A 10,177-nucleotide genomic window follows, 5' to 3' on the forward strand; every position below is an offset into this window, starting at 1 on the left:
GGAGCCGGCGCCGCGGGGGGCCGCGCGGAGGGGGCCGCGCCGGGTCGGAGCCGGCGCCGCGGGGGGCCGCGCGGAGGGGGCCGCGCCGGGTCGGAGCCGGCGCCGCGGGGGGCCGCGCGGAGGGGGCCGCGCCGGGTCGGAGCCGGCGCCGCGGGGGGCCGCGCGGAGGGGGCCGCGCCGGGTCGGAGCCGGCGCCGCGGGGGGCCGCGCGGAGGGGGCCGCGCCGGGTCGGAGCCGGCGCCGCGGGGGGCCGCGCGGAGGGGGCCGCGCCGGGTCGGAGCCGGCGCCGCGGGGGGCCGCGCGGAGGGGGCCGCGCCGGGTCGGAGCCGGCGCCGCGGGGGGCCGCGCGGAGGGGGCCGCGCCGGGTCGGAGCCGGCGCCGCGGGGGGCCGCGCGGAGGGGGCCGCGCCGGGTCGGAGCCGGCGCCGCGGGGGGCCGCGCGGAGGGGGCCGCGCCGGGTCGGAGCCGGCGCCGCGGGGGGCCGCGCGGAGGGGGCCGCGCCGGGTCGGAGCCGGCGCCGCGGGGGGCCGCGCGGAGGGGGCCGCGCCGGGTCGGAGCTGGCGCCGCGGCTGGGCCGCGCCGGGTCGGAGCCGGCGCCGCGGGGAGCCGCGCGGAGGGGGCCGCGCCGGGTCGGAGCCGGCGCCGGGGGGAGCCGCGCGGACGGGCCGCGCCGGGTCGGAGCCGGCGCCGGGGGGAGCCGCGCGGACGGGCCGCGCCGGGTCGGAGCCGGCGCCGCGGGGAGCCGCGCGGACGGGCCGCGCCGGGTCGGAGCCGGCGCCGCGGGGAGCCGCGCGGACGGGCCGCGCCGGGTCGGAGCCGGCGCCGCGGGGAGCCGCGCGGACGGGCCGCGCCGGGTCGGAGCCGGCGCCGCGGGGAGCCGCGCGGACGGGCCGCGCCGGGTCGGAGCCGGCGCCGCCGGGAGCCGCGCGGAAGGGGCTGCGCCGTGTTTGCCAGTGTGTGCCGGCAGGTGCAGTTTTTGCGGACTCGGCTGCCGGGCTGCTCTTAGCCGTGTGCGACGAGGTGTAGTCCTTCCTACCGCCGCGGCCCCCGCGGCACGGCACGTGGTCTAGTTTTGTTGCCGGTTTCGTGTGTTTTCCTGCGGGCTTCCAGCTGCTCCTTGAAAAGCGGTGTTACCGGCTGTGGACAGGAGCTGCCGCGGCTGAAGCTGGAGATGCCATAGAAACGTAAAGAAGAAGAAATCGAAGGCCATCTGGCTGGCAGCTGTCTCCTGCTGCAGGCAAGAAAGAGCCTGCCTCTCCGGCTGAGGAAGGATCCTTCTTTGTAGTGCACAGCAGGCCAGGCTGCCAACACGGACCGCAGGGTTTGTATGCATCACCAACAGCGCGGTACGGCCACGAGCCATTGCATGAGTGAGCAAGGATACTTGTCTAGGAAGCCTTATCTCGTAAGAGCTGTGAGACACCCATATATTCTCTTAGGTGGAGGACAGCCAAGCGACCAGAGTTGCAGAAGAGGAAGGGAGGAGAGAAGGAGAAAGAAGCGTCTGAACTGTCAAAGTCTCCTGGCAGCACCAAGAGCGAGAGCTGCGGTGAGGGTGAGTCCCGGGCCCTCGAGGCCCTGTCTCCCCTCTTGTGCATCCTGGGCCCTCCCTGCCTCTCTCCTGGCCCCCTCTCTTTCACATGCTCTTGTGAGGTTTTTTTCTTTTTTGTCTCTTCCCCTGTACCTCTCCTCTTCTCTCTATTTTTGTGTCCTGCTCCCTCTCCCTTTTTTTTTTTTCATTCTCTGTCTCTGTCCTGTAGGCATCACTGCGTTGCTTTTCCATCTCTTTGTCTTGATCTGCATCTGTCTTTTTTTCCCCAACAATTTCTTTGGCCTGTTCCCTTGCATTCTTTTCCTCTCCGCGCCTGTACATGCCGCGCCGTGTCCCTGCCTTCCTCTCTCTCTTTCTCTTTCCATCTCTTTCTCTATCCCTTTGTCTTGCTTACTATCACTGTTTTTTTTCATTGTGTATCTCACTGTCCCAGTCCTTCTTCCTGTTTGTCTCTTACTCTCTCTGACCCTTTGTGCTGCTCCCTGCCTCTTTTTTTTTTTTTGTTCTCCATCTCTCTGCAGGGCTCCTAATACCTCTTTTTCTTTCTCTAACCCCCTGTGCTTCTCATGGTCTCTGTCTTTCTCTCTCTTGTTATTATTCTTGTCTGTTGCTCTGTCTTGCTTTCTGTCCTGTTGTTTCTTGCTATATCCCTTTGTCCCACTCCCTACCCATATTCATATTCCTCTCTGTCCTGTTGACCATCCCAGATTTTTTCCTCCATCCTCATCACGCTGCTGCCCTGATTTTTCTTTTTCTGCCCTGCTCCCCGTTGCTCTTTCTGTCTCTTCTCATCTGTCTTTGCTGCTTTTTTCTCCATCTCTGTGCAGATCCCTGTCCCTTTTTTTTCTTGCTGTCCCTCTGCCCTGCTTCCTCTCACTATCTTTTCTGTCTTTCTCTCTCTGTCCCATGCCCTCTCCCATCCTTTCTTACTGTATCCTCCTGTCCAGCTAGCTCTCCATTCTTTCCTTGCTCTCTTCCTCAGTATTTTTTCTTTCTCTGTAGCTCTCTCCCACTGCCCATCATAGTTGTTTTTTTCCTCCAATGCTGTTCTACTCTCTGTCCCTTTTTTCTCTCTCTGTCATTCTGTCATGCCCTCTGTGTGTATTTTTTAATTCCTCCATCTCTATCCTGCAGCCCATCACTATTTTTTCATCTTCCATCCCTTTGCCCTGCTCCCTGTCCTTGTTTCTCTTTCCCTTTGTTCTGCCTCCCCATCCTTTTTTCCTTTCTTGTTCCATCTCCCTGTCCTGCTTCCTGTCCCCCCCCCGTTTCTTTGTCCTTCTCCTTGCCTTTCCCCCCATTTCTCTGCCCTGTTCCCTCTTTGTTTTTTTTGTTCTCTGTCACTCTATCCTGCTCCCTGTCACTGTTTTTTCTCACTCCATTTCTGTCCTGCAGCCCAGTGCAGTTTTTTTCTTCTCCTTTCCTGTCTCCTGCTGCCCATTGTAGGCTTTTTCCCCTCCATCTCTGTCCTGCTCCCTGTCTCTTATTTTTGGCTGCCTTTCACTTTGTCCTGCCTCCCTGTCCCTTTTTTCTCTCTCTGTATCACCTTGTCTTGCTCCCTGTCCCTGTCTTTCTCTGACAATCAGTGTCCTGCTCCTTGTCCTTCTTTCTCCCCTCTATCCCCCATCCTTCTTGCTGTCTTTCTTTTTTCTCTTTCTATCCTTCTGCTCCAATGCTTCTTTCTCCACCTCTGTCCTGCTCCCTGCCCCTTGTTTCCTCTCACTCTTCCTCTGTCCTGCTTCGTGTCCCCGTTTTTTCTGCCTTTATTTCTCTGTCCTGCTGCCTGTCCAGTTGCTTCTTGCTGTACCTCCCCGTTCAGCCAGCTCTCCCTTTTTCCTTTCTCTCCTCCTCTGTCCTGCTCCCTGGCCCTTTTTTCTCTTCCTCTGTCTCTGTCCTCTAGCCCATTGCTGTTTTTTTCCCCCCTTCTTGCTCTCTTTGTACAGATCTGACCCTCTCTTTATTTCTCAATCCCTTTGTCCTGTTCCCTGTCCTTTTTCTCTCTTTGTTTGTATGTCCTGCGCCCTGTCACCATCTGTGTCGCTCCTTTGTTCTTCCTCTCCTCCCCCCGCCCCGTCTCTCTAGCCCTCTGTCCTGCTCACCGACCCTACATTTTCTTGCTTCATCTCTTGGCAGGGCTCCTTGTCCCTGTTTTTCTTGATTTCGCTGCCTCTCTGACCTTTTCTTTCGACCTTTCTTTCTCTCTCTGCTCCTCGGTCTTCTCTCTTGTCTTATTTTTCTCTTTCTAGCCCCCTGTCCTGCTCCCCATCACTGTATTTTCTTTCTCCATTTCTCTGCCCTGCTCCCCATCCCTCTCTTTCTTTCTCCATCCTGCTGTGCTGCTCCTCATCCTTCCTTCCCTCTCTCCCTCCCTCTTTCTCTGTTGTTATCCTTGCGTCCCTCGTTGTCTCTCCACCCCTCTGTCCTGCTCCCCATCCCTAATTTTCCTTTGCCATTTCTCTGTCCTGCTTTTGGTCCCTGTTTTTCCTCTGGCTCCATCTCCCTGTCATTCTCCCTGTTGCTCTTGCTTCCTCTCTATTCCAGTGTCCTTCTCCCCATCCCTCTCTTTTTCTCTGTATCCCATTTTCTTGCTCCCTGTCCCTCGCTTGTTTCCTGTATCCCTCTCTCCTTCCTCCTGTACTGCTTTCCCCCTGCCCCCGCCTCTGGCCTGGTGCTTGTCACGGGTTTTTCTTTCTCCCACTCTCTGTCCGGGTTCTGTCACTCTCTCTCTGTCCCTCTGTCCTTCCTCCAGCCTGTATTTTCCTCTCTCTACCCCTGTGCCCCTAATAGTTCTTTCTCCATCTTTCAGTCCTGCTCCCTGCCCGTTTTTTTGGTCTCACTGTCCATCTGTCCTGCTTCCTCTCCCTGGTTATTCTGCCTTTGTCCCTCTGTCCCGCTGCCTGTCTCCTTGTTTCTAGTTATATCCCCCTGTCCAGCTAGCTGTCCTTTTTTTCCTTTCTCTCTTCCCTCCTCTGGCCCTAGTTTTTCTTCCTCCATCTCTGTCCAGCAGCCCATCATTGTTTTCTTTCCTTTTCCATCTCTTTGTCTTTATCTGCATCTGGTTCCCCCCACCCTGCCCTGAGTCCCTCTGTGCTGTTCCTTGTCCTGCTTTTTGTCTCTCCATGTCCCATGCTCTATCCCCATCTTTCTCTCTCTCTCTCTCCCTCCTTCCTTTTCCCTCTTTCTTTTTCTCTGCATCCTTTTGTCCTGTTGCTCATCAATATTTTTTCCTTCCATTCCTCTGTCCTGCTCCCTGTCCCTTAGTTCTCTGTCAATCCCTCTGTCCTGTTGCCTACAATTATTTTTGCTGTCTGCATCCTGCTGCCCTGCTTCCTATTCATTTCTTTTGGCTCTGTCATCCTGTCCGGCTCCCCAGCAGCATCTTTTCTTCCTCCAGCTCTCTGATCTGCTCCCTGCCCCCTTCTTTTTCTCTCTGTCATTCCTTCCACTTCCCTGGACCTCTTTCTCTGCAATCTTGTGTTCTGCTCCCCGTCCCTCTCCATTTATATCCCACTGTCCTGGTCCCCGTCCCTCTCTTTGCCTCTCTATCCCTCTGTCCCTGTTCTCGTTCCTGTTTTTTCTTTCTCCATCTCTCTGTCCTGCTGCCCATCTCTGTGCAGTTCCCTTTCTGTTTTTTTTTCTTCTCTTGGTTATTCTGCTTTTCTTCCTGTCCCTATTTTTTTTTCTCTCTATCCCTTTGTCCTGCTTTTTAAATTTTCTATGTGTCACCCTATTCTTATTTTCTCATTTTTCTTCTCTTTCCTTTAATGATGCCAGTATTTCAGCTTTCTTTCTGTGTAAACTTTTACGCAGTTCACTGTCTTTATTTCTTCATTTTTTTCTTCTGTTCTGTACCCTGATTATTTTATTAAATTTCTTTCTATGTCTACTCTTATCAAACTCACTATCTCTATTTTTTATTTTTTTCCTCTATCATGTACTCTGCTGTTTTACTTTCTATTATTCTGTCTTTTTTACTCTATCCTTATTTTTTAATTTTTTCTTCTCTTTCCTTAGTGATGTCGATTTTTAAGCTTTCTTTCTATGTCTCCTTTTATGTGGTTCATTTTATTTTTTAATTCTTTCTTGTCTGTCCTGTATTGTATTGCTTTTTAATTTTTCTTGCTACGTTTCTGTTTATCTAGTCCTTGTTTGTACTTTTTCCTCTGTCCTGTTGTCGCTTTGTAAATATTCTTCCCATGTCTACTTTTATCAAGATGTCTATCCCTACTTTTTATTTATTGTTTGTTTGTTCTGTATCTTGTTGCTTTTACATTCTTTCTATTTTTACTTTTATCCAGTTCAGGTCACTGTCTATATTTTTAATTCATTTTGTCTGTCCTGTATATTGTCGCTTTTCAATTTTTTTTTCTTTTTAAAATTTTGCTTGCTTTTCCTATTTTTTAATTTCTTCCTTTAATTTCTTAATCCTGTTCCTTTTATGATACTATTTCTCTGTCTGCTTTTATCTGGTTCCTGTCCCTGTTTTTAGTTCTTCCTTGTCTGTTCTCACTGTCATGTTGCTTTTGAAATTTGCTTTCCATGTATCCATTTATTTAGTTTGTTTTTCCTATCTTCTAATTTTTTTCTCTCTTAATGCCTTCAATTTTGAATTTTTGTTTCTATGTGTACTTTTATCTAGTTTTCTGTCCCTATTTTTAATTTTTTCCCTGTCTGTTCTGTACCCCATCGCTTTTGAAATTTTCTTTCTATGTCTACTTTTATCAAGTTGTCTATTGCTACTTTTTAATTCTTTCCTGTCTGTCGTATACTCTGTTGTTTTTAAAATTTTTATTTAATGTCTACTTTTATCAAGTTAACTGTGTTAATTTTTTAATTTGTTCTTATCTGTCCTGTAGCCTGTCACTTTGTAAATTTTCTTTTTATGCCTTTTATTTTTTTCCTCTTCTCTCAGTTCATCCCAAGGCTTTAGAGGGTCTCCTTGGCACGCTTTTATCGCTGGAGCGTAATTTGTACCCCTTTCGGTTTGTCAGAACATCTCCTCGGGGCGTCCCTCTTCCTCAGAGCAGTCTTTTTGTCCTCTCCTCCATCTCGCTTGCCTCCATGGGTCAGCGTCTCCCTCACGACATCTGTACTCTGTTCAGACCTTTGTGCCCTCGAGCCGCCTTCTGTCTCTCTGGCCACCTCAGCACCCCTCTATTGCTGTCACGATGCTTCCTGTGAGCGTCCTTGTGTTCCATGCACCAACCTTTAGTTCTGCAGCAGGCTTTGTATCTTTCTTATTCAGAGACAACTCTTCCTCAGGCTTTCATTTTGTCCCAGAGCACTCTTACCTTCCCTCCGCCATGTCGGATGCCTCCGTTTGGTCCCCAGTCCCCTGAGGACATCTGTACTCTGTTCAGATCCCCTCCCGACTACCTCACTGTGTCAGCAATCCTTTGTTTGTCTCTATATCCATGTTCCCCTCGCCCCCCAGAGCCCTCTCGTTCCTGTCATGACGCCTCCCAAGACCGTCCTCGTGCCCCATGGCACCCTTTGAGCTGTGCAGCCCTCTTGGTGTCTCTCTTATTCAGACAAAACCCTTCCTCAGGCTTTCTCTGTTCCCCAGAGCGCTCTCACCTTATTCACTGCTATCTAGGATGTCTCCATTCAGTCGCTCATCCCCTGAGGACATCTGTACGTTGCTGGAACACCTTCTTGAGTTTTGCATTGTGTCCCAGAGGCACCTTCTGTCCCTCTTTCACTCTCAGCACCCTTTTCCCGTCATCATGCCTCCTGAGACTGTCCTTGTGCCCCACAGCTGTGTTTTGGCTCTGTAGCGCACTTTGCAACCTTCTTGCTCCCTGAGAACCTTTCCTGATGCCATCTGTCATCTCCAGAACACTCAGGTTGTCCTCTATGCTAGCTAGGATACCTCTGTTCAGTCCCTGATCCCTGAGGACAGCTGTAGTCTTTTCAGGTCCCCTCTGGACTTCTTCATCATGTCCTCGAGCTTTCTTTTGTCTGTCCCTCTCAGAACCCTCTGCTACCATCATGATGCCTCCCGAGGTCCAAGATGTTCCACTTTTAGCTCCGTAAGGCCCCTTTGGACTATTTTTGTCGCAATTACGCCCAAGATCTCTGTTCCCAAAAATGAGCATTCTCTTTCTTCTCTATGCCATCTAGGGTGCCTCTTGAGGCCTTCCTTGCGCTTCACAGCATTTTGGTAGGGCTTTACCTCCCTTTCAGTCTCTCTTATCCCTCCGAGCCTTTCATGACCCCTCCGCTCCCGGTCACTGTGGCTCCTGAAGCCTTCTTTGTGTCCCACAGCCCTGTTTTAGCTCTGTAGCCACCTTTGATCCCCTCTTATTACCTCCAAACCTTGTCCTCGAGTTTGTTTGTGCCTTGGAGCGTTCTTATCATCCTGTCTGCCATCCAGGGTGCCTCCATTTGGTCCCCGGCCTCCTGAGGACATCTGTACTCTGTTCAAATCCCCTCCAGACTTCCTCCTTGTGTTCCTGAGCCGCCTTTGGTCTCTCTGGCCCAATCAGGACCCTTCTAATGGTGTCATGATGCCTATTGATGCCTTTGAGGTTGCCCTTAGTATACTTTTAGCTTTGTAGTGGACCTTGCACCCCTCTTGTTCCCTCAGAAGACTTCTTGAGTCCATATCTGTGACCCAGCCCAGTCATTTAGGTCCACTCTTCCCTCTAGCTGTGCCTCTTTTGTTCTCTGGCCCTCTGATGATGTTTACTCGGTTCACATTCCCTCTGGATTTAATCAGCATGTCCCCAATCCTTTTTCTGTCTCTCTGGCTGCCTCGTGACATTTTTTCTCCTGGTTATGATGCCTCTTGAGACCTCCTTTGTGCTCCACATCCATCTTGTAGCACTTTGAGCCGTAGAGCACTCATTGGTTCCTCTACACTATCTAGGATTCCTGTGTTCAGTCCCCGGCCACCCTAGACCATCTGTATTCTGCTCAGATGATCACCCGAGTTCCTTCTTGTCATCCCCAAGCCTATCCGTCAGCCCCCCTCAACACCCCGCTTCTCACAGTCACGATGCCTCCTGAGACCTTCCTTGTTTTCCACAGCACCTTGTAGCACTTTATCTCCCTTTCCATCTTTCTTGTTCCGTCAGAGCCTCCCGTCTTTCTTTGCTACACAGTGCTCCTTTATCTTTCTCTCTGCCATCGAGGGTCAGCTTGTGCCTGCCTGCCAGCGGCATTCAGACTAGGTATTAGGAAGAAATGTTTTACGGTGAGGGCGGTGAGATACTGGCGCAGGTTGCCCAGAGAGGTGGTGGATGCCCCATCCCTGGACACGTTCAAGGTCAGGCTGGATGGGGCTCTGAGCAACCTGGTTCAGGTGAGTGTGTCCCTACTTACGGCTAGGGGTTGGACTAGATGAGCTTTAGAGGTCCCTTCCCACCCAAACCCTTCTGTGATTCCAGGAATTGTTTCCTTGGTCCTTCTCTTCTTTGTCCCGCTCCCATCTGCTGGATTCAGTGAGTTCTGTGTTTGCAGCGTTAGATTTATCAGAACGTTCAGGCTGGGTCAGCTCCTGCAGCCTGAGGCTCCAGCTCCTTCAGCTGCTGGCGCAGAGCTGCTCCTGCGGAACAAGGCTCTGCAGAGAGAAGAACACAGTGAATCAGACTTCTTTATAACAATCCCAGTCCCCATTGCACGGGGGTCCTTGCACATCTGCACCTGTTGCAGGGGGGGTCCACGCACATTGTGGGAGCCACGTAGGAACTGGAGGTGGCCTTGAGGCGGTACACTGTGGCGGTATCAGACACCAGCTGTTTTGCTCCTGAACCCAAGGCTACTGCTGAGAAAAATAACCACCGCCATTGCATGAGGGTCCTGCACAACCACCATCATTGCACGAGGGTCCTGCACAACCACCACTGTCGCACGAGGGTCCTGCACAATCACCACCATGGCACAGAGGTCCCTGCACAGCCACCCGCGCTGCATGAAACACCGTGCATGTGTGCTTCTGGGGCGGGGACTACAACTCCCCGTGTGCCCCGCGTGGGCAGCCTGGTGGAGCCGTGTGCTGATTGGCTGCGGAGGCTATTTCAACGGGGCTCGCGGCAGGGTCTGCAGCCAGGCAGCAGCGGCGGCGGCATCCTCATCCTCATCATCAATCATCGTGGTGGTGGTGGTAGTGAGTCTGAGGGGCCATGGGCATGGGGGGCCGAGGAGTGGGGCAGGCGGGGGGGGACTTGCAGGCCCCGGGGAAGGGGACTGGGGGGGCTCCAGGCTGGGGAGGGGCTGTGAGCATCTGGGGAGTTTGGCCTGGGGGGGGCTGCAGAGCCCCGGAGGGGCCGAGAGGTGGTACTGTGGGGGGGCTGTGCACGGGGGAAAAATCAGTGAAGTCTAAAGGAACACATCAAGTTGTCTTTGGAGTTTAATAAACTTGGCTGTGGTAGGATTCAGGCTGTCTGTGTCTGGTGATGCTGGCTGTCTAATCCAAAGCGGTCTAATTTCGCTTTATTTGCGAAATAAAAATGGTTCTAACCTTACGAATAGCTGGTAATTTTAACTCAACGTGAGGCATTAAGAACTTCCCTCCCTCTCTCTGTAAGGCCAGAAGGAAGGAAGCCTTTTTCTATTTTGTGTACCGCTACAGATGGAGGTTCATCAGAGCTCAGTAGGGAGATAGTATAGCTTAACTACACTA

The 10,177-nt window shown here is 52.6% G+C and overlaps 1 long non-coding RNA gene across 1 annotated transcript; it reads left to right on the plus strand.

The window, feature by feature from the left end:
• Positions 1–1,053: 1,053 nt before the first annotated feature.
• LOC142077434 (uncharacterized) lies at positions 1,054–9,614 on the plus strand. The gene is made up of 3 exons (XR_012671822.1): positions 1,054–1,320; positions 1,439–1,554; positions 9,313–9,614. It is a non-coding gene; the product is annotated as an uncharacterized LOC142077434 (long non-coding RNA).
• Positions 9,615–10,177: the final 563 nt, after the last annotated feature.

This window comes from Calonectris borealis, unplaced genomic scaffold, assembly GCF_964195595.1.
Source record: "Calonectris borealis unplaced genomic scaffold, bCalBor7.hap1.2 HAP1_SCAFFOLD_251, whole genome shotgun sequence".
NCBI classification, from domain to species: domain Eukaryota; kingdom Metazoa; phylum Chordata; class Aves; order Procellariiformes; family Procellariidae; genus Calonectris; species Calonectris borealis.